This window comes from Cupressus sempervirens, chromosome 7, assembly GCF_028749045.1.
Source record: "Cupressus sempervirens isolate cs-2001-9-10 chromosome 7, ASM2874904v1, whole genome shotgun sequence".
NCBI classification, from domain to species: Eukaryota; Viridiplantae; Streptophyta; class Pinopsida; order Cupressales; family Cupressaceae; genus Cupressus; species Cupressus sempervirens.
The window spans coordinates 828,271,708-828,298,072 of NC_143124.1; positions in this window are offsets into that span (position 1 = coordinate 828,271,708).

Sequence of the window (26,365 nt, forward strand, 5' to 3'; positions counted from 1 at the left end):
TCCAAGCTGATTTCTCCATTATTCACCAATTCTCGAATAAAATGATATCTAGTATCATTGTGCTTTGTACTCTTGTGAAAAACATGATTCTTTGACAATGCAACGGTGGACTTGTTATCACAATAGATTTTAGTAGACTCATCTTGCTCATGCATTAGATCTTTCAAGACTCTTTGCATCCATACTGCTTGACATGCTGCTAATGTATCGGCTACATATTCTACTTTAGCTGAAGAAATAGTCACAATAGGCTACTTCTTTGATACCCATGCCATAATACCTGTTCCAAGATGAAATGCATATCCAGATGCACTCTTTCTATCATCAATACTTCCTGCAAAGTCACTGTCAGTATATCCAACTAGCTAAAAATCATCTAAACAGGAATACATTATGCCATAATTTAGAGTCCCTGCAATGTATCTCAATATTCTCTTCAATTCTTGCCAATGTGAGTTCTTAGATAAATCCATAAATCTAGAAATTAAACTCACTGGAAACATAACATAAGGCCTAGTTGTTGTGAGAAACATCAAACTACCAATCAACTTTATGAATTGAGTAGAATCAAATTTGGTCTCATTATCTTCTCTACTTAATTGTGTGCACATTATCATAGGTGTAGACATTGGACTACAATTTACCATTCTAAACCATCTCATAACATCTTGTGCATATTTATTTTGACAAATGAATATTCCCTTGTCATTTTGTGATACTTGAATACTAAGAAAATATTTCATCAAACCCAAATCTATCATCTCAAATTCATTCTTCATTGCCAATTTAAACAGATCAATGGAAAGATTACCAGTAAAGATCAAATCATCAACATACAAGCAAACAATCAAAATTTGACTTTCTTTATTGACTTCGATGTATAGTGTTGCCTCACTAGTGCTTCTATAAAATCCATTCTTAATCATATATGAATTAATTCTGCTATACCATGCCCTTGGTGCTTGTTTCAACCCATAGAGTGCCATTTTCAACATATAAACCTTGTGTTCATGTCCTCTAATTTCATAACCTGCTGGTTGTTGCACATAAACTTCTTCTTCCAAATATCCATTTAAGAAAGCTGATTTTACATCCATTTGATAAACCATCCATTTATTTTGAGCTATAATAGCTAGTACCATTCTAACAGTTTCTAGTCTAGCTATGGGTGCAAAAGTTTCATTATAATCAACTCCATATTCTTCTACGAACCCTTTAGCTACTAATCTTTCCTTATATTTATCAACTTCTCCATTTTCCTTATACTTAGTTTTGTAAACCCATTTTATAGCTATGCATTCTTTATTCTTTGGAAAATCAACTAGTTCCCATGTATCATTTTTATCAATACATTCTATTTCTTCATTCATTGCATTAATCCATTGTTCTTCCTTGATTGCATCTTCAAAATATATATGATCAGGAGAAAATAAAACAAAATTTGATTGTAAATCAAATTTGTCCCCTTGTTCATAAATCTCTTGCAAACTTTTAGTTTTATTATTCTTAATCCTTGATCTCAAAGATGCAAGTGTAGGATTATAGTCATTACTTACTTGTGAACTTGAAGATTCTCCTTGCTCATCTTCCATTTGTGTGTTATCTCCATGTGTACTTCTTGAAGGGCTTCCACTTGATTCTCTTAGTCTTTTCCTTCTTGGTCATCATATAGTATTAGAGTTGTGCCTGTAACTATCTTGTCTATATTGCCATCCCAAGATTCTTCTTCTTTGAACACAACATCTCTACTTATAATGACTTTTATAGTTACAGTATTAAACAACTTATATTCCTTAGATTGTTCATCATAACCAATAAAAATACATTTTTCACTCTTATCATCCAATTTACTCCTTGTTTCTTTAGGAACATGTGCATATGCAATACAACCAAATACTCTAAAATGGGAAACACAATGATGCTTACCACTCTATGCTTCTTGTGGAATCTTGTCTCTTACAATGTTTGTTGGACTCCTATTCAAGATATAAATAGCAAAAGCTATTACTTCAGCCCAATATTCATTCAGTAGAATCTTACATTTCAACATTCTTCTTGCGATCTCCATTATTGTTTGATTCTTTCTTTCGGCAACACCATTCTAGTGAGGTGTATAACTTGTAGTGAGCTTCTTCTTTATTCCATGACGCCTGCAATAATCAAAAAATTGATTTGACATGCATTCTCCCCCTCTATCTATCCTTAATACCTTAATGGATAGACCACTTTGTTTCTCAACAAATGCCTTGAACTCCTTAAACTTTCTAAATGTTTCAAATTTATATTTAAGAAAATAAACCTATTTCTTCCTACTAAAGTCATGAATGAACGTTAGAAAATAAATGCTCCCCCACCTAATGATGGCACTTGCATAGGACCACATATATCAATATGCACAATTTCTAAAGGTGCCCAAGTTTTATATGACATTTCTTTCGAAAAACTTTCCCTATGTTGCTTAGTTAAGATGCAACTTTCACATGAAATAAATGGTGCTTCAATGGGGGGTAAGCCTCTTGCCATTTCCTTTCTTTGCAATAAACTCAATCCCTTGAAATTTAGATAACCATACCTCAAATGCCATATCCATGATTGATCTTGACATGTTGCCTTGGAACTCACTCCATCTTCATCCATCACTCTACTTTTCATGTGAAGTGGTAACATTCTATTGTCTATCATTTCAACCCTTGTAATGACCATGGTACTAGGAGAAATATCAAATATAGTGTAGATGTTATTTTTAAAAATAACTTTATAACATTTTTGTGTAATTTTTCCCACACTTAAAAGATTATTATTTAAACTGGGTACAAAATACACATCATAAATTGATTTCTCACCAAGATTTTTCATTACAACAATTATGCCTTTTCCACTTACTTCCACTATGTTATCATTGCCTAATTTTACTTTTGACTTGACTGAGGTATCCAAGCTCTCAAATATATCTCTATTTCCTATCATATGGTTGCTACAACCACTATCTAGAAACCAAATATCACTTGAGCTCTCTTGACCTACATGACATGTAATGAGAAATGTCCCTAGACTACTTTCAAAAAAAATTGCATTTTGTTTGCCTACATGTGCTTGCTTCTTTCGACATTCATTTTCTAAGTGACGAAACCTCTTGCAATAATAACATTGGACATTTGATTTGTCATACCTTTCTAATGCTTGATTGTTATTGCACCCCCTTGAGATTAAACTTTGATTTCTCCTTACTCCTTGATTAAAACTCCTTTCCTCTCTTTGATAATTATTTTGTCCTCTTCCTCGTCCTCTGAATCTTGGATTTCCTCTTTGTTTGCCTTTGCCAACTATCATTTGTGTTTTGAATGCATGCTCCAATGAAGTAGTATCATGCTTGTTCAACCTATATTCATGGTTTTATAATGACCCAAACAACTCATCTATAGATAAATTTGACAAATCCTTAGATTCCTCAATTGCCACAACAATATTATCAAATTTTAATAGGCAAGTTTCTTAAGATCTTTTCTACATTTTTTTGATCTATTAGCTCATCACCATTCAACCTTATTTAATTAACCACATTCATAACTTGAATTGAAAATTTCTCTACTGATTCAGTATCTTTCATTTGGAGGTTTCCAAAATCTCTTCTTAATGACTGGAATTTAGATACTTTTACCTTGCTTATAACTTGATATGTTGTTTCAAGGATCTCCCATGCTTGCTTGGCTATTATAGCTCCATTAATCCTTGCAAGAATAGTGTCATCCAAACCTTGTTGAATAATTTGAAAATCCTTTATATCATTTTTCCTATTTTCCTTGATTTCATTCTTTTGGTTTACAATTAATAATGATTCATCCAATGGCTCTACAAATCCATTCACTACAATATCCACTGACTCTTGGGAATGAAATATTGTTTTTATTCTAGGTGCCCAATGATCATAATTCTTGCCTGAAAATATTGGAATGATAAACTAATTTATGCTTGATGTTGTACTTTAAAAAATAATAAAATCTTTTAAAATAATTGTATTCCTTAGTATGACAACAGAATCAATAAGATTATCTTAAAAAAAATCAAATCTCCAACTCCTTTCAAAATTGATGACTTAAGATAAAATATAGCTCATAAGCACACAATAAAAATCATAGAGACACCTCAAATTTATAAATAAAATGCAATAACTTACTATTGGACTATTTTCATATGTTTGCCACAAAAAATTGAGAATGATCCCATTAAGAATTAATGCTGCTTTAGACTCACAACATACCTTTCTTACAATAGTAATCTCTTTCTAAACTCCACAGGACTCCACAATCTGCTTGTGATCTAACTCCATAATATGCCTATGCTCTAATACCACTATGAAGGTGGGCAGAGATAGAGAAAATTGAAACCAAAATAAGAAAGCTTTGTATTATTGCTTATTTGCCTTATTTCCTTGTTGAAATGCATTAAATTAAGCCTCTATTTATAGAGGTCTGATAATTCTCTAGAATACAAAAAAAACATATTACACATGTTGTAATATTACATAGAATTAAATATGGATGACATATATTATTGTTGGACGATGCTAGATGACTAAGTTGTTGGTAGACTGGACTTGTGGATAGTGTGTGGTCAGCTATGGACAGTGCGTGGTTGAAGGTTGATAGTGGTAGGAAGGTAGGAATTACGCATGCCAACATTTTTTTTGCTTCTTTGATGGCCAATAAATCTTCATTCTTGTTTGAATATAGAAGCATACAAACAACAAAAAAGAACCAATATCAATATGTATGTTCTAGCCTCTTTGAGTTCCCTCGATTTCTTCAGGAAACACTCATATTTTCTTAAATGAAAGTTCATTTGTTGAAGAGTTTGAGGGAACTTTGTGAGTCCTAGAACAATATCTTAGCATTTATGATATTTATGTCATTCTCCTTTTTTGCATTGAAGAATGGAATGTTGTAGAGGTAATCTAACTAAAATTACCAAACACATTCAATTCTTCTAGTTTTTTTGGTCTTAGTGAATAGAAACAATGTTCATGATAAACCTTTAAATCAAGAACTTGAATGCAATAACTTAGTACTTGATAGAAAACATTGAAATAAATAGTAGTAAGCACCATCTTTCAATTTCATTCTAATTTTTCCTTTAGTTTTTATTGATTTCACTATCGATATGTGTGGTTAGAATTTTTGTAGTCATATATTTGTACTTATTGGATCTGTCCCTAAATATGGAGATAGAATCATAAGTAGAACCTTGATTTAGGTGAATTGGGTGTGCCTATCATAGCTAATCTTACTTATTTTAATGTTATGGTTGATTCTTATAGCATATTTATAATTATATCTCCTTACAAATATTTTAAAACAATTGATAAACAATAGAAATATATGATTTAGATATTTTTCAAATATAAATTCATATTAGTCTTTGTTTGACTATTTACAAACTTTCAGCTAGACTATTAAGTGAATATGATACTCTTAGTTGCTATACTTTTGCATAAAGATTTTTTTTTTTAAGTTGACTAATGCAAAATATATAGTTTACCTAGATAGTCTAGTAGAATTTTGAAACAGAGGTTAGCAAGAGTTATGATGAGATAAGTCTCCTAGAAGATAGGAAGCCAAGGATAACAAAAAGGTTCTCTCTTTTGAGAGAATACCTATAAGTGAAAATAAGCACATTTGAACATCAGTTATAGGAATGTCTATCAGTCAAAAAATTCTTTGATAGCTTTTAAACTTATATTCGAATGCAATGGTGATTGCATCTTATGGGTTGTCAGCTCTTTTCAACATGAAGAGTATTGTAGTTTTTTTCTGTCACATTATTTCTTTCTTTACAACCTTAGAAGAGGTAATGTGTCTCAATTTAGACATGTACATAAGTTTTTGACACCCTTGTCATTGATGTTAAAGAGGGAGAAATATATAGGGAAAATTGTATAAAGCATATACTAAGGGGGAGAAATGTTACTGAATATTAGGAGACAAAAGGAAGATGTTTATAAATGTAATGATCCACAATTTTTTTAAAATTTGAAATTGTGTTTAAACTTTTGTAGGCAAGTTTTTTTTAAAAAAATTGTATAACACTTTGAGACTTACCCAATTTTCCCATATGTTTCCATAAATTCTGAAGTGGGAGATTTTTTTTGATATGGATAGGTATGATGAGTAATGGTTGTCATTTATAGCAACATATATCTTAGAAAAAATGGCAGAATATATGTTGGAGATTCTGGAGTTAGACACATAAAATTGTCTAAGAGTTAGATAGTTTTAGTGGTAGTATAGAGATAATATTTGATATTATGAAGGCTACATAGATATTTGGCACATGTACAGTTAATGAAAGATAGAAAAGAGTATCATGATGAGGTACCTAAGTGTGGAGATCATTACAAACAATTTTAACAAAGTTATAAGTAAAACATTAGTAAAGGTAGTATACATAAGAAGAATAAAACAAAACATAAACAAAGGAATAAAGTGTTAAGGAATTATTTTGTCATGAAATAAGTACTTAATTGTGTGGGGAAAACATCTTATATTTTTACCCTAAGTTAGCATAACAACATGTGAATGCATGAAGCCGACTACACAATTATTCTTTGAAAGAAAAAAGTATTGGTAAAGAGTCACTACTTGTGAAGTAAGTGGATGGAAGGTATAGCGAACGTGAATTATATTAAGCATATGATAACTAAGTATGTGATATAAAAACTTGTATGAGAGATCTATGATGTAAATTCTAATGTAAGATCAGAGCTATGTGAAGTAAAATAGTCAACAATTAAGAGGTTTTGTATCTATCTCATTTTGTATAAAGACATTATATTGAATAATTACATGTTAGGGAAGTGGACTCATCTTACATACACTTTTAATTTTACTACCAACTCCTAACAAGGTTTTAAAGAAACTCCTAATAGGGCTGAGGCTTTTAGCATGGCTTAATCCCCTAACAAGGACTAAAATACTATATGTAATTCATAGACACTTAACATGGTGAATATCCTTAACGAGATTCTTTTGTTTAGTTTATTATTTTGTGGGTGCCATCCCCACTGTGGTTTTCCCTTGGCTAAGGTTTCTCTAGTTAATAAAATATGGTGTTATGAGTTCTTTTTGAGTATGGTTTGTTTTACTGGTCAACATTGTTCATTTACTTTCATATGCATGTTGCAAAGAAATTAATAATATCTAGTTGTGGGAAAAAAGTTTGTAGAATACTAATTCACCATCTCCCCCTGCCCCTCCCCCGCTCTTAGTATTATGTAATATATGGATATATTAGGTGGATAAAATAAATACTTAATATATAGATATTGGATGGCTAGATGTAAGTTAATTTAAACACAAAAAATTACTTTTTTTTATAGAAAAAATATATATTTTATGTTAAGATATTTGAATTGAAATTTTGATTAAATTATACTAAAAGTGAGGTAGTCAATCAAGATCAATACACACCACAATTTTAGTAATTTTAATTTTAAATATGAAATAGTCAAAAGAAATAAAATAAAATAATTATTTTCCATAATGTTGTCCATTAGGAATTTTGTAATGATGAGATTTATTTTTTAATAATAAAACTTTTGTTTAATTTAACAATTAAAACATGTTAAATAAAAATCATTTATAAAATATTTAATAGATAATATTTAATTGTATAAAACACTGATAGATATAAAATTAAAAATATTACTGCATCTTGTTGGTGTTCTGAAACATCACAATTTCAAATTATCCTAATGAGAAGAAAATACATCTAGGGCCAGCTACTTCCCATCTACAACATATCCTGTTAGATACCGGGCCAACTATAAGGCTGGACCCTTCTTCTACTTTAGGTTCTACAAAACATAGGTGGGTGGACCTATAAGATTCTTCATATGGTACTAGTGTTCCAAAATGCATACAACTAAATCTAAAACAAAGTAGATAGAACCCTTATAACTTATGTACTTATGCAAAGATCATAGACATGAAATAGCTAATGATATGAACTAAGAAATTGATAAGATAAGTGAGGCTATCCTTTCAGCTCTTAAATGGAAAGGGAAATGGATGATTATAATTTTGATTTCAGAAAATCCCCAAATATCTAACAGTAAGAACAACTTGATACTATAGCTGATTAGAGCCTTATCTATTAGGCAATTCCACGAATCACACACATACATCTATCATACTGGTGATATATTCCATATATTAAGATATCAAATCTATCTCATCACTTTGTGAATCAAACATTGGTGTTCATAAAGACCTCATTATCATGAAGTATCTATCTAAGACAACTAGCAACCTTAAGGGGATGCAAATGGCTTTAAGTTCTTTGTCCCTCAACCATAAAACATTGCAGATTACAAAGACAGGAGACAAGAATCATAATGAACCTAAGAAGATTCTTTTCCATTTTTATTCATTTTGTTGAAACTATACATTAAAAATGCATGCAAATAACTCTTGAAACAACTAAATAGATCATAACTATCTATGTTAACTTAACTAGTGCTATTCATAGAAGAGAAATATGCTAAAGAGAATGGTTTTATAGTACTGAAAAAATAACAAAACTAGAACCTTGGTCTTACAATAGTGAAAAAAATCTCAAGATTAGAACCCTTATAATGGATGAGAAAGAAAGAGATATAGGAAAGGAATGTAACCCTAGATCTGATATGGAAGTGATAGGTTTCTACTTGAATCTTCATTCCCTATTGTTGCAATGCATCCCTTGTCTTTCTACAACTAGAATCCGATATGATACTCATCAATGTCTATAACAAAATTAGAAATATCTCTTCTTTAATGATGAAAAAACTTGTTTTTCCAAAATATCTAAAATGCATTTGTATTACTAATAATAGCTTTGTCAAACTAACTTGTAAGTGAGAAAAAACTATCCTTAACTACATTCTTACTACCTTTGGCACAAATCAAGTTCACCATTTCATCAAAAGTAAAGTCTTAACTACTCTAACTAAATGAAACTAAAAAATGAGTATCTAAGACAAAACCTTGCATAGATTAAACTAGTGCCTTCTTGTGCAGAAACAAATCTAAAAAATGAAAAAAAAATTATCTCCTAGTTTTGATGATATATAATAGTCCTATATCTTCATATTAGAGATGCCCATAATCTTAGTTTCAAAATCAAGCTCTTGGTAAGAGTCTTAGGCCTGCATCTCATTTTAATGCAAAAAAATTAAATTACGCAAAGTTCAAAACTATATAATAAAACATTCTTATTTAAAAACCTTGCATGTTCAAAATCAAAGAATAATGAAAAAATATTATTTTCTAAATTTTCATTTTCCCTCCATTTTCAAGATGGGTCAAAGTACCTATTTGACTTTCCTATAACATGTCACATTTTGATTCTTTTGTCTCTTGCTCATTTTTCTACTATCGCCAGTTGGGTACCACATGTCACACTACTACTAGTCTATACTACTTTGTCAACATCCTCTAGACAGTTCTTCCATTTAGGCACCATGTGTGACTTCCTAATTGTGTCCTTATGTTGCATGACACCTCAAAAAATTGCCACATTGTCATGAGATAGTGACATCAGAACACATGACATCTCCATCCACATCACAACTCTCTCACCCATTGCCATGTCACCAAATCCATGTCACTGGCCCTACCATGTGGTGGCTTGTCACTATGCCACTATCCTTGTCAGTGATTTTCATGTCACTAGGGACATAGAAACATTGTAACAACTGTCATTCTTTTCCTTAACACTACCTTTGGAAGTAGGCTAGACTCTGATCTCATCCACCACATTTCACTCTAGGAATCATCAATCAGCTACCATATGTCCTTAGTTTATTGTTCAAACTTGATGCCATGTTAATGCCACATCATTGCACATGTTGTTTAAAATTTCTTACCTTTCCTCCGAGCAATGAAGCTGGTCCCGTGCGAGCTTATTTTCTTTCCAAAAGAGTCATGTCTTTAAGATATCTATTTATGTGTGCATTTGTGTATTTAAGAAAAAAGATGATCCCTTGTCTAGTCAATGTGGGATATTATAGTCTTGGTTCATCTTTAAAATATTCCTTATGCAAATTCCAAGCTTATAGGGGAAAATCCACTGAAGATGTCTTCATGTCACATAAAGGTAACCTCTACATCCATTTTTCATTTAATCACATAATATTTAGATGTGATAGAAAACTAAGCTTCTTAATATTGATAGTGTCTCCTCCATGTTCCATTGTTTTGACAAAGGTATTTTCTCCTCTACTTAATAATCTTGCTAAGACACTAGATGAGGGGTGTTATGATATATAACTAAAACTATACATTCCCAATGTTTTTTGATCTCATGTATGATTACAGTGTATGCAATGACATTGGATAGACTAAGGAGGATGTAGAGCTATGGAAATAAGTTTTGGGTGGATCGCAAGAGCTCCCATATCCGAGGAGATTTCCAACTGATCCTCTGCATGTTCTCACGAATGTTTTCTCATTTAATCTATTGTAACTCTTGACTACAAGACTGGAACAATCTCAATCTTTATTCCCCTAGATGACATGTGTCCTTATTTTAACTTTTTTCACTTTGGAACTCACCTAATAAATGTAATTGCTAACTTTATTGTTCCCACTAAACATTTTGATCACCTATTTGGCTCCTTGGCTACTTGGCATTTCCTACTCAATGGAAACACATACAACCAATTCAAACATTCTCCTTGAATTTGAGAGTGATGTTGGCTCCTTCTTTGACATCATCTATCTTTAGATTTCCATATGCATAAAATATACAAATTTGATTTGCAATAGAATCCATACTCATCATTTCATCTATGCCTGTTATAACCTCATCGCATCTAGAAAATGGAAATCCACTTTTCTTCTCGCAATATATGTCTAGGAAAAGTCTCTCTTTTATCTGATTTGAACAAACAATAATATGCATGTCTTGATAAGAGAAAGAAATAGCTTTTCTTTATATTACAAATCTTCAAGGTATAGTTAAGACAAGACAATTCAATTCCCATGGTATTTTATCAATTTGATACAATTAGTCGAGCCCCAAAGTGGGTCTGGCTAAAAAATATATATAGTTTTCAAATAATTGAAATATCAAATTGATCCATTAATCATCTGATATTGATTTGATCAAAATTCAATCATTGTTGCATCATTTAAAACTAACCTTCAACCTTTCCTACAAATTGCTAGTTTCTTGCCAAGAGGTTCATTGATTGACTTTAAAAACTAAATAAAACATCTACTGGGGCTCTGAAAATAGATATAATGAGTCACTATTCCACATTTTTGCACCCTACCAAGTCTCATATCACAAAGATCACCCAGTCAAAATAAATTGATGGTTAAAGTTTCCTTCTCAAAATTGCCTACAAGCAAACATATTAGAAAACAAGAAAGTGTGTCCAATTTTGGCTTTGAAAATATGTCAAACTAACACTTGGGAGAATGAAAATTGGGGCATTAGTTCACTATCATGAGAATAGTATAAATCTAGGATTTGGGCTCATAACAAAAAATAGGGCACAATTGACGAGTGATCAATGTAGGCTACTTGTATTTGCAAAACTAGAAACAATGGTAAAAATATGATTTTTACAAACAAAATGGACCTGGGAAAGTGTGTAGGCTGATTCATCAAGACATGCAAACTAGCACACTTAAAAGAATTTTTATACTAGAATACAATGGTACAATCCATTTGATCTTACCTATCATGGGTTCTAAATTATGACATCCCAAATAGGGGTGCCGATCAATCTGCATTTCTTGACACCAGCAAAACTTTACCAATTGCATATGGAATTGCCTTCAAAAATTGATCAAACAAATTCATCATAAGCTCAAAATAAATAAAAAATAACTCTCCAACATCTAGAATGTAATGCAAAAGTAATTTTATCATTTTTTTCAACTAGGTCAAAGTTATAACAAGTCAAGAAGGGCCTTCTAGAATTTGAAATAATTTATATCAAAATGACAACAGTAAACAACCAACTTTGAAGGATTCAAAACTTAGTCAAAACATATCAAAATGACTTGAAATATGAAACACAAGTTCTCTGATATGCATACTAAAAACTTTCAAAGATGAGAGTCATGAAACATAACTAGGTGCAATATATTTGATTGCAAACTAGGCTAGCTGTCACTATTTTAGACTTTGGCAAAAATGTAGAACTGAACATTACTCAAAATGAAACTTCATGGAATGACTTGGAATCATGATTTATCTTTATGGGATTTATGGATGTACTAAATTTAAGGTGTTAGAAATAGTAAAAACCTTTTAGCCCTTAAAAGGATAGTTGAGGACACATGCACTAAATGTGCTTTAAGGGCTCAAAACCTTGGATTGGTACTCAAATTAGGAGGGCAATTTTGAGTCCCATTAGTGGATTTTTTTTGGGATACATGTCCTTTCATGGGCATGGAAAGGATTTAGGATCACTGGGGAAGAAAACTACACTTGACAGCAAAAACTTCTCTCAAATAGCTTATTGAAAGAAAAAATAACTACTCCTAAACTATACAAACAATGGCCCCAGGTCACCAAACTTCAACAAAACTTCTTACCTTTGTCATAAATATGATTTTCATTTGCACTATCATGAGGTAAGATGGAAAAATATCTTATATCAATTTCATGAATCAGATTAGCATCTTGAAACAAATTAGTTGGAAATACAAAATCTACATCTTCATTCTCATAGTACATACACAAATCAACATTAGCTTCTACATCATTCTCACTATGAAAATGTAGATCAACATGCTCATGTAAACTAGAATCAATCTAAAGTTCCATCATGTACATATGACTATTGCATGCTATCAATCATAAACTTGAAGGATTTATATTCTAGTTTGTTAAAAAGTTGCATATGTCAAAATTTTACTACTCACCTTGTGTGTCTTGGTGTGAGGAGTATGTAAAATCTAATTGCTACCTACTTGCTGTCATGTTACTCATCAAATCAGATTTATCTTTCACTAAAACACATTCATATTCTAACAATTCATTAGTCACCAAGTATGAAAAATTATCCTTAAAGTGTTGATCTAAACTATGTTGATTACAATTATTTTCTTCATCTAAAAAACTATTAGAGTGAACCTTGAACTTATAACTACAATACTTATTAGAACATAAAGAAAATCCATAGTCAAATTGATAACTTTCACTATTTTCCTCTTCATCACATGAAACATCAAAATATATAGCAGCAATATTGACATGAGAGGAATTTAAAAAAGTGTGAAATTTCCCTTCATTAACATCCCCTACATCTAACAAGTTGTCATGTGCAATAAATTTTGTAGTATTTTCATACACACCTCCAATATATGACAAAGATTATTTAGATTGTATATCTCTTTTCACATCAAACTTTGAGAAAGCAATTTGACTGAATGTAAAAATATTATTAGGGAAAGATGAGCATCCTTAGAAACACTTAAATGTTTCTAAGAGCTGAAAAAGTTGAAATTTCATCAAGGCTCAAGAAGACTACCTCACAAATATTCTCATCTCTATTGTGATCACTAACTCGATGGCATGAAAAACTCATAATAGCATAAATATTAGTATAAAAATCTAAAACATTAGAACCATTATAGCATTTATTATCAAAATGGAAAGAACTAACTACACTATTGTTATATAATTCCTCAACTTTATATTCATTGTAACAATGTTCATTTGTTCGAATACTTTTAGAATAACTTTGGGGGAGGGGGGGGGGGGGGGGGGGGGGGGTTAAATTAGTTATCTAAAGTCTAGATGTATAAATAAATATTTTCACAACTTAGTGAACCCCTAAAACATTCTTCATGCATGCATCCATAGAATTATGCGATCACTTAAAAATTGTAGGTTGTACTATGAAATCAACTTGTAGAAATGTAAACATGAGACATAATAGATTCATCAACATATTTGGCATAATGATATATGTGAAAACTCAATTTGGAAAAAACTGCCAGTGACATGCTACCCTTTTTCACTCTTCTGATGTGATGCCCTATAGAATACCAACACTATTAAAGGTTACAATACACCTTGTTAAATGTGATGTTGTTAAAAGTTTTCAATCACCCAATTAGGAGAGAGCCTTGTTAGAGGACTTTAGAAAATTCACTTGGAATGTCACCAGGTTAAATGATTTTAAAATGATTGTTAGGTCAACCTTAATCCAAAGAATTTTCCCTAGATAGATAAAATTATTAGAGAGTAACAATAAGGCTTGATCTAATAACAATTTACAACTTCATTTGCAAATTACAAATGAGTTTTTCAATCCTACATTGTACTTGGCCTTCATATATTTCAACTCTAATAGCATGTTCACCCTTCAAGCATTCATTCCCTTGAGCCTCCTTGGTTAACATGCCAATGTAGAATCTTCTCTTAGGTCACTTGATGAGGTAGAACCCTTAACTCCTTATCTCCATTAGGTTTTCACACATGACACTTTTCTTCAGACTAGCCATTCCTTTAAATAGGAATTAAGATCCTTTTGCTCCTCATTTTCCATCATTTAGGTTTAGGATAGATTAGGTAGGATACAATGAATCTACCACACATCCATATCTCTTCTAGAGACTTCTACTTGAATCCTCTTTGAATTTTGCTAAAATAGTTTACTTTGAATTCTGTGCCACTAGCTCATCAACCTCATCTTCCACCTAGTTCACATATTCTAAGAAAACAAACTTGTCTACTTAGATCCATTGAGTTCATGATCTTTTTAATAATGTAGGCACTCAATATTATTTGGCTTCAGATGCTCGACACATACTACATTGCTTGACATCCTTTGTGAAATTATTTAGCATGAACTAAAGTTTACTGGTGCTCGACATCAACTAAACTTTACTTGGCATCCATTTTTCTACTTGGGATACACTAGAGTAAAATTTTTCTTGGCTCCAACTATTTTTCTTCTCAGCTCACATTCACTTTATTTTGAACCTACTATACAATTCATCAAGCTTGAGAAATAAGCTTTGTGTAACCTATTCTTCTAAACTTTATTAGTGTAACCAACCTTTGTAACCTCAATTATATTATCAATGCATCATGTTATTGATATCTTAACTAATTCTTGTACTCCACTACAAAATCATTACTCATCCTTTCCTCTAGGTGTTATTGTTACATCTCTTGATCAAATCATCTTCATCAATCAAATAAGTGATAATACTTAAATTATATAAGCAATTATCTTACCAGCAAATAAAAGTTTGACATCAATGAAAAAGAGATAATTGAAGCATATTGATCATACTTGTATCAATCTATTCTCAATAATCTACCTCTTTAATAGTTTTCTTCAATCTATTTTCAATATTCTTCCTCTTTGGCATTGATGAAAAACCAAACTGATCAACTAGACTGACTAGGTTAAAATAGTAAGACAATACCAAAAAGAAAATAATTCCTTGTATTGAAATCTCTCCCTCTATCAACAAATTCCATCTTCTAATAGGTTACAAAATTCTTCCTTATAGCTCCCTCTAAATATCTTCTTATCATATCTCCCATTTATTAGGTAGATGTTAGCATTTTTCCTTCTTTGTTCTCCTAATCAATAACTATCACCTTCAATAATTACTTCCTTGATCATTCCCTTGATCAGTAATTATCTCCCTCTTTGACAACAATACCAAAGACTTTTGATCTTATCATGTAGATATTAAGTTCTTTAGTTTCTTCAACTTCTCCCTTTGTCACCTTACTTGTGACTAATTTTAAAGTTTCAACTCTTTGGTTACTTTAGCTATCTCTTGAAGTAAGATCCTCTACATCAATTTCTAGTATTGAAAAGTAGGTCATTTGATAAAGGGCACTCCTTTTGTTACTTAGATAGCCTTCGATAGAGGTATCAGCCCTAGTTTACCTCTTAGATACTCATGAGCATCCTTAAATAATGCTTTTGTGAAGATATTAGCAATTTTCTCTTTAGTTTTGACATATTACATCTTCACCTCTTTATCTTGAACTAATTCTCTAAAGTAATGATACTTGATTGCAATGTGCTTAGTATTTGTATGCATCACATAATTTTTGATATATTGATAGCACTTGTATTATCATAATGAAGTTTTACTGGTTCTGTGATCTCTTCCTTCATTTCTTTGTGTACTTATTTGATCCACAGAATTTTTGTATAATTTACAATAGCAACAACATATTTAATTTTAGTAGTAGATTGTGAAGTGTAGTTTTGTTTCTTGCTATTCCATGTAACCACCCTCTTGCCTAATAAAAATGCTCCTCCACTAGTACTCTTGTTGTCATCAATGTTTCCAACCTAATCAACATTAGTGTAGGGTCTCAATTCATTTTTATCATTTTTCTTATAGTATAGACCATACTCTTATGCTCCTTTCAGATATCTCACTTTTCTGTTTACAACCATCAAATGATTTTCCCTAGGATTAGCAAAAAATCTTGCAACTATCCCTAGGAATAATGTAGTGTCAAGTCTTCTATGTACTACATATTGTAATTTTCCAATCATAGACCTATACAATGTTTGATTCACCTCGGCTAAATCATCATTCTTTGACAACTTGTTTCATGTCACCATAGGTGTACATACTATTTGGAATTCTCCAATCCTAAAATTTTGAGTATCTCTTTGCAATATTTTGATTGAGTGATGTATATACTATATTTCGTGTGATATACTTGCAAACCCAAAAAGAATTTGATATCCTCAAACATAGACATTTCAAAATCTTTCTTCATTTCATTTGCAAAAGCTTTACATAAGGCATCTTAATCTCCAAAAATGATATCATCAACACAAATTATAGATGACAAAATACCTTTGTCTCTCTCTGTCTTTATGTATAGTTTTTTGTTATCATCAGTCTTTTCAAATCCAATCTTCACAAGATACTTATAAAGTCTCTCATACCATGATCTTGGTGCCTATTTCAAACCATGTAGACATATGTGTAATCTACATACCATGTTCGTATTGATAACATCAACAAAACCTTCTAGTTGTTCTATAAAAAATTCTTCCTCTAATATCTCATTTAGAAATATAGATTTAACATCCATTTGACAAACTTTGAAACCTTTGTATGCAGAATAAGCAACTAAAGTTCTTACTCCTTCCAATCTAGCAACAGGTGCAAATTTCTCTCCATAATAAATTACTTCTTCTTGTGCATAACCTTTTCAAACTTATCTTGCCTTGTTCCTTGTTACTTCACCATTTTCGTCTAGCTTGTTTTTGAATACCCATCACATTTTTGTCTTCTAGTTTAGGAACTAGAGTCCATGTTTTGTTTTTCTCAATTTGATCAATCTCTTATTTCATGGCTTTACTCTAGTCCATATCTTCTAATGCATCTCTCACTGATTTAGATTCTTTCATGGTTAACAACCATGTATCACTTCTAAATCCATTTCTTTTCATTGGTCTTGCATCTTTATCTCCAATTAGTTGTGTAGCAGGATGATGTCTCTTGACATATTTGAACAATCTTAATCAAACTCTAATTTCTTCAATTTATCTCTCTACTTCAAAATCACTATGTACATCTCTATTTAGTAACTTAACATTTTCACTAATCTCAAAATCTAAATATGCTTCAAATTCAATCCATAACTCAACATCTAAATGTAGCTCAGTTCCTTAATGCAACTCAGCATTCATAGTGTGTGACTTGGTAGTCATTGAAACTTGCTATTGGTTTATAGCTTGATTTGCATCATCTCCTTCAATAGGCATACCTTCATAAGAGTATACAAATAATTTGTATTCCTATGGTTCTTTCATAGGTCCAACCTCATATACTTCTTTATATTCATCAAAATTCACATTTGCACTTTCCACAACTTTGTTAGTGTTAGTATTCAAACACTTGTAAACTTTACTTCTTGTAGAATATCCTAGGAATATACCTTCTTCACTTTCTTCTGGATATCTTAAAATACTTTTCATTGGGTATCTATGCCATAGTTCAAAAGGTGTTGAATGCGTACCTTTCTTGACTTGTACATGGTTCAAGGTATAGACAATTTTACTTACAACTTCTCCCCAATATTTCAAAGTACCATTTTTCTCCATCATAAGTGTTCTAGAGCATAGTCCATTAAAGATTTATTCGTTCTTTTAGCAATTCCATTTTGTTGAGGGGTTCTAGGGGTAGGTTTCCTTCTTTTTATTCCTTTGTCATTACAGAACATATTGACATCATTTGTTGTGAATTTGCCTCTTTTGTCAGATCTCAGACACTTCAGACTTTTACCTATTTCTTTCTCAATTCTTTCCAAATAACATTTAAAAATTTGGAAAGAATCAGATTCCTTTTTCGTAAACATAACTATCATCATTCTAAAATAATCATCAAAAAACAACATAATGTACTTATCTCCTTTGTAGCTTTTCACATCAATTGGCACATAGAAGTTAGTATGAACAATCTCTAATATTTCTTTAAAGGTATGAGTTTTACTTTTAAAACTTAACTTTGACATTTTTCTAACTAAAATTGTTTCTCATTATATTATCAAGCTTCTTCAACTTGGGAAAACCTCTAACCTTTTTCATGTTACTGATACTAACTAGGTTATCCAAATTGACATGACATAACCTTTTTTTTCGTAGCCTTACATCATCAAATTTTACAACTAGACAAGTAGCATCCTCTATATTAATATAGAATCTTCTAGTCTAGTCACCTTTTCCAATTAGTCTTCCATTTGTGTCATATATCTTAGCAACCTTGTTCTCAAATTCAACCTTACATCTCAAATTATCTAGTTGTGACACACTAAAGGGGTTATAGTTATGTCCTTCAACATAGTAAGCATTGTCACATAAAATCTTATCTCTAAGTTTGACTAATCCTTTTTATTTTATCAAACATGATGCATCATTATCGAATCTTACACTATTTCCATCGTAACAATTCAAGGTAATGTACTTACTTTTGTCTCCAGTCATGTGATGTGAACACCCACTACTAATGATCTACTTAAAATTCTCTAGTCATGTGATGTGAACACACACTATTAATAATCCATCTATCATTCTTATTGACACAAGTCACAAGTGTAGTTGCAACATCTTCATTAGATTCATCTTTCATTGCAACATACCATGTTCATCAGATTCATCTTTTGTTTCCTCTTCAATAATGTAGCATGACCTTTTCCCTTTGTCTTTGTAGTCCTTGTTGTCTTCATCTATCCTACTTCTATACTTGTCACTTCCTCTTTAGTTCTTCTTCTCTAGACATCTAGCAACAATATGGCCAACCTCATTGTAATTAAAACAAATTCTAGGTAATTTACCTTTGAACTTACCTCTACCTTTGTGAAATCTTCTTGCTAGTAGTGCTTCAAGCTATACTACATCCTCCTCATCTATATCAGTATCATTGGATACATACTTTGTCTTTTTCTTCTTCTTCTTCTCATCAAGTTCCTTTAATGAAACTTTAGCTTTGAAATTAGATTCAATATTGTCAAGTTTGTAATTATCAAAGTTAGATAGCTCAAACGTAGTGAGTCTACCTACTAGACCATCAAGTGATAGATTATTTCTTGGCATGCATCCTAGTTCTTGAATTGTAGAAACTCTAATGGCATATATAGGTAGCAATGTTCTCAAGACTTTTCTTAGCACAATATCATTATCCATTTTATTATTCTCATATCATCAAACTTACCTTTGAGACTTTCAGCTTTGGCTCTATGAACATTAGTGTCTACTTTATAGATGGTTGTTAATGCATCCCACATTTTATTTGCACTATCAAGACCTTTCATATCATAAAATTTTGCATAGCTTAGGGAAGAGGCAGTCTCCAACATTGTCTGGTTATGTTCATTCTTCTTTTTCATATCCTCAGTAGTTCATGGTCCTGTAGGGTCCACCTTCTTAGTAGTAATGGTAGATTGTGCATGATCTCCAAGTGCTCCAAGGTGTAACTTTATCAAACTTTTCCATGTAGAAAAGTTATCTCTATTTAGCTTTGGTACTTCACTTTTTGACATCTTGATCTTTGTGCTTCTAGTACCTTCAAACTAGTCCTCTTAAAAGGATTTCTCTAATACCAATTATTAGAATACTTTTAAATTAGGTAAGTTGGGGGGAGGTGAATCAATTATCCAAGGTCTAGATTTATAAATAAAGCTTTACACAACTTAGAGAACCCATAAAACATTGTTCATCCATGCAGATCCATAAGATTACGCAATCATTTAAAACTTATAGGTTACTATCAAATTAACTTGTAGAAATGTAAATGTGAAACATAACAGATTCATGAACACACTTGACACAATGATTTATGTGGAAACCCAATTTTGGAAAAGTCACCTATAACATGCTACTCTTTTTCACTCTTCTAAAGTGATGCCCTATGAAAGACAAACCTTATTAAAAGTTATAATACACACTATTAAATATAATGTTGTTAAATAATTTTAAACACCATATTAGGAGTGAGACTTGTTAGAAGACTTTAGACCATTCACATGGAATGTCACCAAGTTGAAGGATATACAAATGATTGTTAGGTCAACCTTAATCCAAAGAATTTACCTGAGAATGATACAATTATTAGAGAGTAATAGTAAGGATTGATATGATAACAACTTATGACTTCATTTGTAGATTATAGATCACTATTTCAATCTTTTATTCTACTTGATCCTCATATATTTAAGCTCTGATAGCTCATTCACCCTTCAAGCATCCATACCCTTAAGGCTCCTTACTTAACATACCAATGCTGACTCTTCTCTTAGGTCACTTGATGAAGCAAAACCCTTGATTCCTTTTCTCCCTTAGGTTCTTGCACATAACACTTTGCTTTTGACCAACCATTCCTATAAATAGGAAATTAAGATCTTTTTTGCCACTCATTTTCCATCATCCAATTTAGGGTTAGGACAGATTAGGTAGGATACAATGAATCTACCCCACACTCCATATCTCTTCTAGAGACTTCTCCTTGAATCCTCTTTGAATTTTTTTTAAAATAGTTTACCTTGAATTTTGTGCCACTAGCTCATCAATTTTATGTTCCACCTAGTTCACATATTCCAAGAAAATAAACATGTTAGCTTAGATCCGTTGAACTCAAAATCATTTAGATAATGCATCCACTCAGCATTATCAAGCTTATTATGCTTAGCACATACTACATTTCTCAACATCCTCAGTGAAATTACTTAGCATGAACTAAAGTTTACTAGTGCTTGGCATCAACTAAACTTTATTTGGGATCCATTGCTCTACTTTGCATACACTAGAGTAAAGTTTTTCTTAGTTCCAACTGATTTTTTACTTGTCTTCCACTAACTTTTCTTATCACCTACTATCCACTTGCTCAAGTTTAGTAGAAAAAATTTGTGTAACTTGTTCTTGTAAAATTTCTTCGTATAACGAGCCTTTGTAAACTTAAGTAGATTATCAATGCCTTATGTTATCACTATTCCAACTGATTCTTGCACTACTTTACACAACCTTTCCTCTAGGTGCTATTGTTACATCTTTTAATCAAATCCTCTTCATCAATCAAATAAGTTACTATACTTAAATCATATAAGAAATTATCTTACTAGAAAATAGTAGTTTTGACATCAGTGACAAAAAAATGATTGGAGCACATTGATCATACTTGTGTCAATCAGAACTCAACAATCTCCCTCCTTAAGAGTCTTCTTTAGTCATTTTCAACATCATTTTCCCTTTCATATCCATCTTCCTCATGTTGACTACAGTCATTTGATTCATTAGGAATTGAATCTTTCTCTTCACATTCAGATGAAAAATTGTCTTTCTCTATTATTCATTACATTCATTACTACTTTGACTTTCATCACACCCATTATTATCATTCAAAGATATAACATGAATTCTATAATTACAACTTTTCATCTCCTTAATGAATTTTTCAACTTGCAAAAACACTTAGCCAATTAACTAAATCAGGCACTAGAACATCAATGAAAATACTAGGCAAGGAAAATTGCTCAGGTCTAAAATGAAAAGGCATATTGTTGATTATTGATTTAAGCTTCAAATAACATTGTTTGACATCTAGACCTTGAGTACTTCCTACTTGAGTTCTGATAACACTAACAATTTTATTGTAGATCTATTTATTCAACATAGCAATGTTGTTAAACATAGTATCCAAACTTTTAGAACATGGAAAACTAATCTTAGATCTAAGATTTGACTCCATATTACAATAAAGTTTCTACCTCTTTCTTCTATTGCTGAAAATCACTAAAATTAGGTAGTCATTTCTAAAACTTAGCACTCCATGAAAATGAAACTCATGAAAAGTTAAATACCTTAAGTGTGGATGCAAGAATTTTATCTACATATTTGATGTGGGTGCATACTAAAAATCCTTCACACCATTCATAAAACTTTGTAGAGTGGTCATCTCCTTGCAAGAGGATAAAGAGAGAATTGTTCTAATTTACTTTTTAACACTTTTACTTCTTATAACAACAAATTGCAAACAACACTCTAAAACTTATCAAGAACATATACTTTCCTTTTTCAATAAACTATCAAAAGCTTCAAATCTATCCATACAACTTGAAATTCATTAAAAATATTGCAATGAAATCACCTACGAAACAAATCATACAAAGATTTAGGGTTGCCACTCATGTATGTGAGAAATAAAACATAATTTGTCACTTGACAAATATGAACCAAACTTTTAGATGTAGGAGAAATACAAATCATCAAATCACTCTTATAGATTTACAAACTTGAAAAGAGAACAAAACCTTTTGTTCATTTTTTACTCTAATTTTATAATAGAACTTTGAAAATAAAATTCAACTAATTGATTGAATATGAACTCTCTTTTCAAAGCTACTAATACAAATGGATAAAATATTATTGTGAGACATTAATATTTAGTAAAGAAATGGGAAACACTTCATAACCTTACTACTATAGAAAATTTCTCCTATTGTATTGAATCTTTTTCAAATTCTCAAGGTTTATGTATCATACTAATTTTGAAAATGCAATTTATAACAGAGATTCTCATACTTTTAACAATGAATTTCATTATAGGCTCCCCAACAGAGTTGCCATTTTGTTGGTGTTTTGAAATGTCATAGTTTCAAATTATCTTGATGAGAACAAAATACATCTAGGGGTAGCTACTTCCCATCCACAACATAGCCTTCCAGAAACCTAAACAACTATAAGGCTAGACCCTTCTTCTACTTCAAGCTCTATAAAACCTAGGTGTGTGGACCTTTTAGACTCTTCATATGGTTTTAGTGTTCCAAAAAGCATACAACTGAATCTAAAACAAAAAAGATGGAACCTTTATAACTTTTGTACTTATGCAAAGATCATAGACATGAAATAATTAATCACACAACCTAATAAATTGATAAGCTAAGTGAGGCCTTCCATTCAACTCTTAAACAAAAAGGGAAATAGATGATTATAATTTTGATTTTAGAAAATCTCCAAAAATGCAACAGTAAGAACAAGTTGATCCTATAGATGATATATACCTTATCTATTAGGTAATTACACAACTCAAAGACATACATATATGGTACTGGTGACATATTCCACACATTAAAATGTCAAATCTATCTTATCACTTTGTTAATCAGATATTGGTCTTCATAAAGACTTCATTCTCATGAAGTATTCTTCTCTAATAACTAGCAACCTTGTCAAATACATTAAAGAATTTACTTGGCTCTTTGTTCTAGCAACAAAACATATCAAACATATAACCTTAAGGGAATGTAAATGGGTCTATTTTCTTTGTCTCTAAACCACATAACATTGTAGCTTACAGGGATAAGAGGCAAGAATAACAATGAAACTAAGAAGATTTTTGCTCATTTGTATTCATTTCTTTGAAATTAAACATTCAAAATGCATGTAAATAACTCCTAAAACTAGAACATTGGTCTCACAATAGTGAGAAGATCTCAAGATTGGAACCCTTACAATGGATGAGAGAGAGAGAGAGAGGGGGGGGGAGGAATGTAATGATGGATCTAATTTGGAAGCAACATGTGTCCACTTGAATCTTCATTCCCTACTATTCCAATGCATCTCACATCTTTCTACAATTGAAGTCTGATATGATTCTCATCATTGTTTGTACCAAACTTGGAAATATCTCTTCCTTAATGATGAAAACCTTGTTTTGCCAAAATATATGAAATGTTGATAATAACTTCATCAAACTGATTTGAAGTGAGAAAAAGCCACCCATAACTACATTCTTATTGCCTCTAGCACACATCTAGTTCACCATTTCATTAGAAATGAAATCTAAATTGCCCTTACTAAATGAAACTAAGAAATGGGTTTATGAGACAAATCCTTTCATAAAATTAACTAGTGGCTTCTTTTGTAGAAAAAAACATGAAAAATAAAAATAAAATTCTCTCCTAGTTTTGACAATATATAATAGTCCTATATTTTCATATCAGAGATGCTTAGAATCTTAGTTTGAAAATCAAGCTCGTAGTAAGAATCTTAGGTCTACATCTCATGTTAATGAAAAAATTTAAAATTGCACTAAGGTCAAAACTATATAATAAAACCCTTTGATTTAGAGACCCTGCACATTTAGAATAAAAAAAGAATAAAAAATTATTATTTTCTTAATTTTGATTTTCCCTCCATTTTTAATCTGGGTCAAACAAGATTTGGCTTTCCTATGATACGTGTCACATTTTGGTTCATATGTCTCCTGCTCAATCATCCACTTGCATCACCCAATGTTGTGTGTCACACTACTACTAGTCTATGCTACCTCATGAGCATCTTCTGGACAAGACTTCCACCTAGGCACCATGTGTCAATTTTTTATTATCTCACTATGTCACATGACACCTCAACACATTAACATCACAACATAGTGATGTCACTACATGTCACACCTCCATCCATGTCACAACTCTATCACCTACTGCTACATCACCAAATCCATGTCACTGGCCGTACCACATGGTAGCTTATTGCTATGTTGAGTTATCCTTGTTAGTGACTACCATGTCACTAGTGACATAGTGATGTCATGACACTTGTCACTCTTCGTCATGTCATCGCCTTAGGAAGCACACTAGATTTTGATCTCATCCACCAAATGTTGCTCTAATAATTGCCCATCAACTATCATATTTCCTCAGTTTTTTGGTCAATTTTGATGCCATGTCACTGCCACATCATTGCACATGTTGTTCAAAATTTCTTACCTTTCCTCCAATTGGTGAAGTGGGTCCTGCACAATCTTATTTTCTTTCCTAAAGAGCCATTTCTTTAAGACATCTCTTTATTTGTGCATTTGTGTATTTAAAAAATAAAATGCTCCATTATCTATTCAGTGTGGGATATTATAGTATTGGTTCATCTTTGAAATATGCCTTATGCAAATTCCATGTTTGCAAGGGAAAAATTGGCTAAGATGTCTTCACATTGCATCAAGGTAGCGTCTACATCCATTGTCGTTCAGTCACATAATGTTTAGATATAGTAGAAATCTAAGATTTTTAATACTGATAGCATCTCATCAATCTTTCATTATTGGTACAAAGGGATCATCTCCTCTTCTTAATAATCATGCTAAGACACCACATGAGGGGAATTTTGATGTATAACTAAACTATACATTCCCAATAATGTATTATCTCACCTATGATTATGATGTGTACAATGACATTGGAGAGCCTATGGATGATGCAAAGCTACAAAAGGAAGTGTTGGGTAGATTGCAAGAGCTCCCATATCACAGGAGATGTCAAACTGATCCTCGTCACATTGTCACAATTTTTTTCTCATTTAATATGCTACAAATCTTGAATGAAAGAATTGCACAAGCTTGATCTTCATTCCTCTAGAAGATAGGTTCTTTTGTCTTGACTTTTTTGACTTTGTAACTCACCTAATAAAGGTAATTTCTAACCTTATCATTCCCACTAAGAATTTTGATCACCTATTCGACTCCTTGACTACTCAACATTTCCTGCCGAAAGATAGTACATACAACTAATTCAAACAATCTCCTGGAATTTGGGAGTGATGCCATCTTCTTCCTCAACATCATTTATCTTTATACCTCCACATACATAAAATATGTCAAGATGATTTTCAAGAGAATACATGCTCATCATTTAATCTATGCCTCTTATAATCTCATGACATCAAAAATATGGGCAATTCATTTTGCTTTTTTCAATTTACATCTATGCAAAGTCTCTCTTTTATTTGATTTGAACAACTAATAATATGCATGTCTTTATAGGAGAAAGCAATAGCTTTTATTTATATTTAAAATCTTTAAGGTATAGTGAATACAAGACA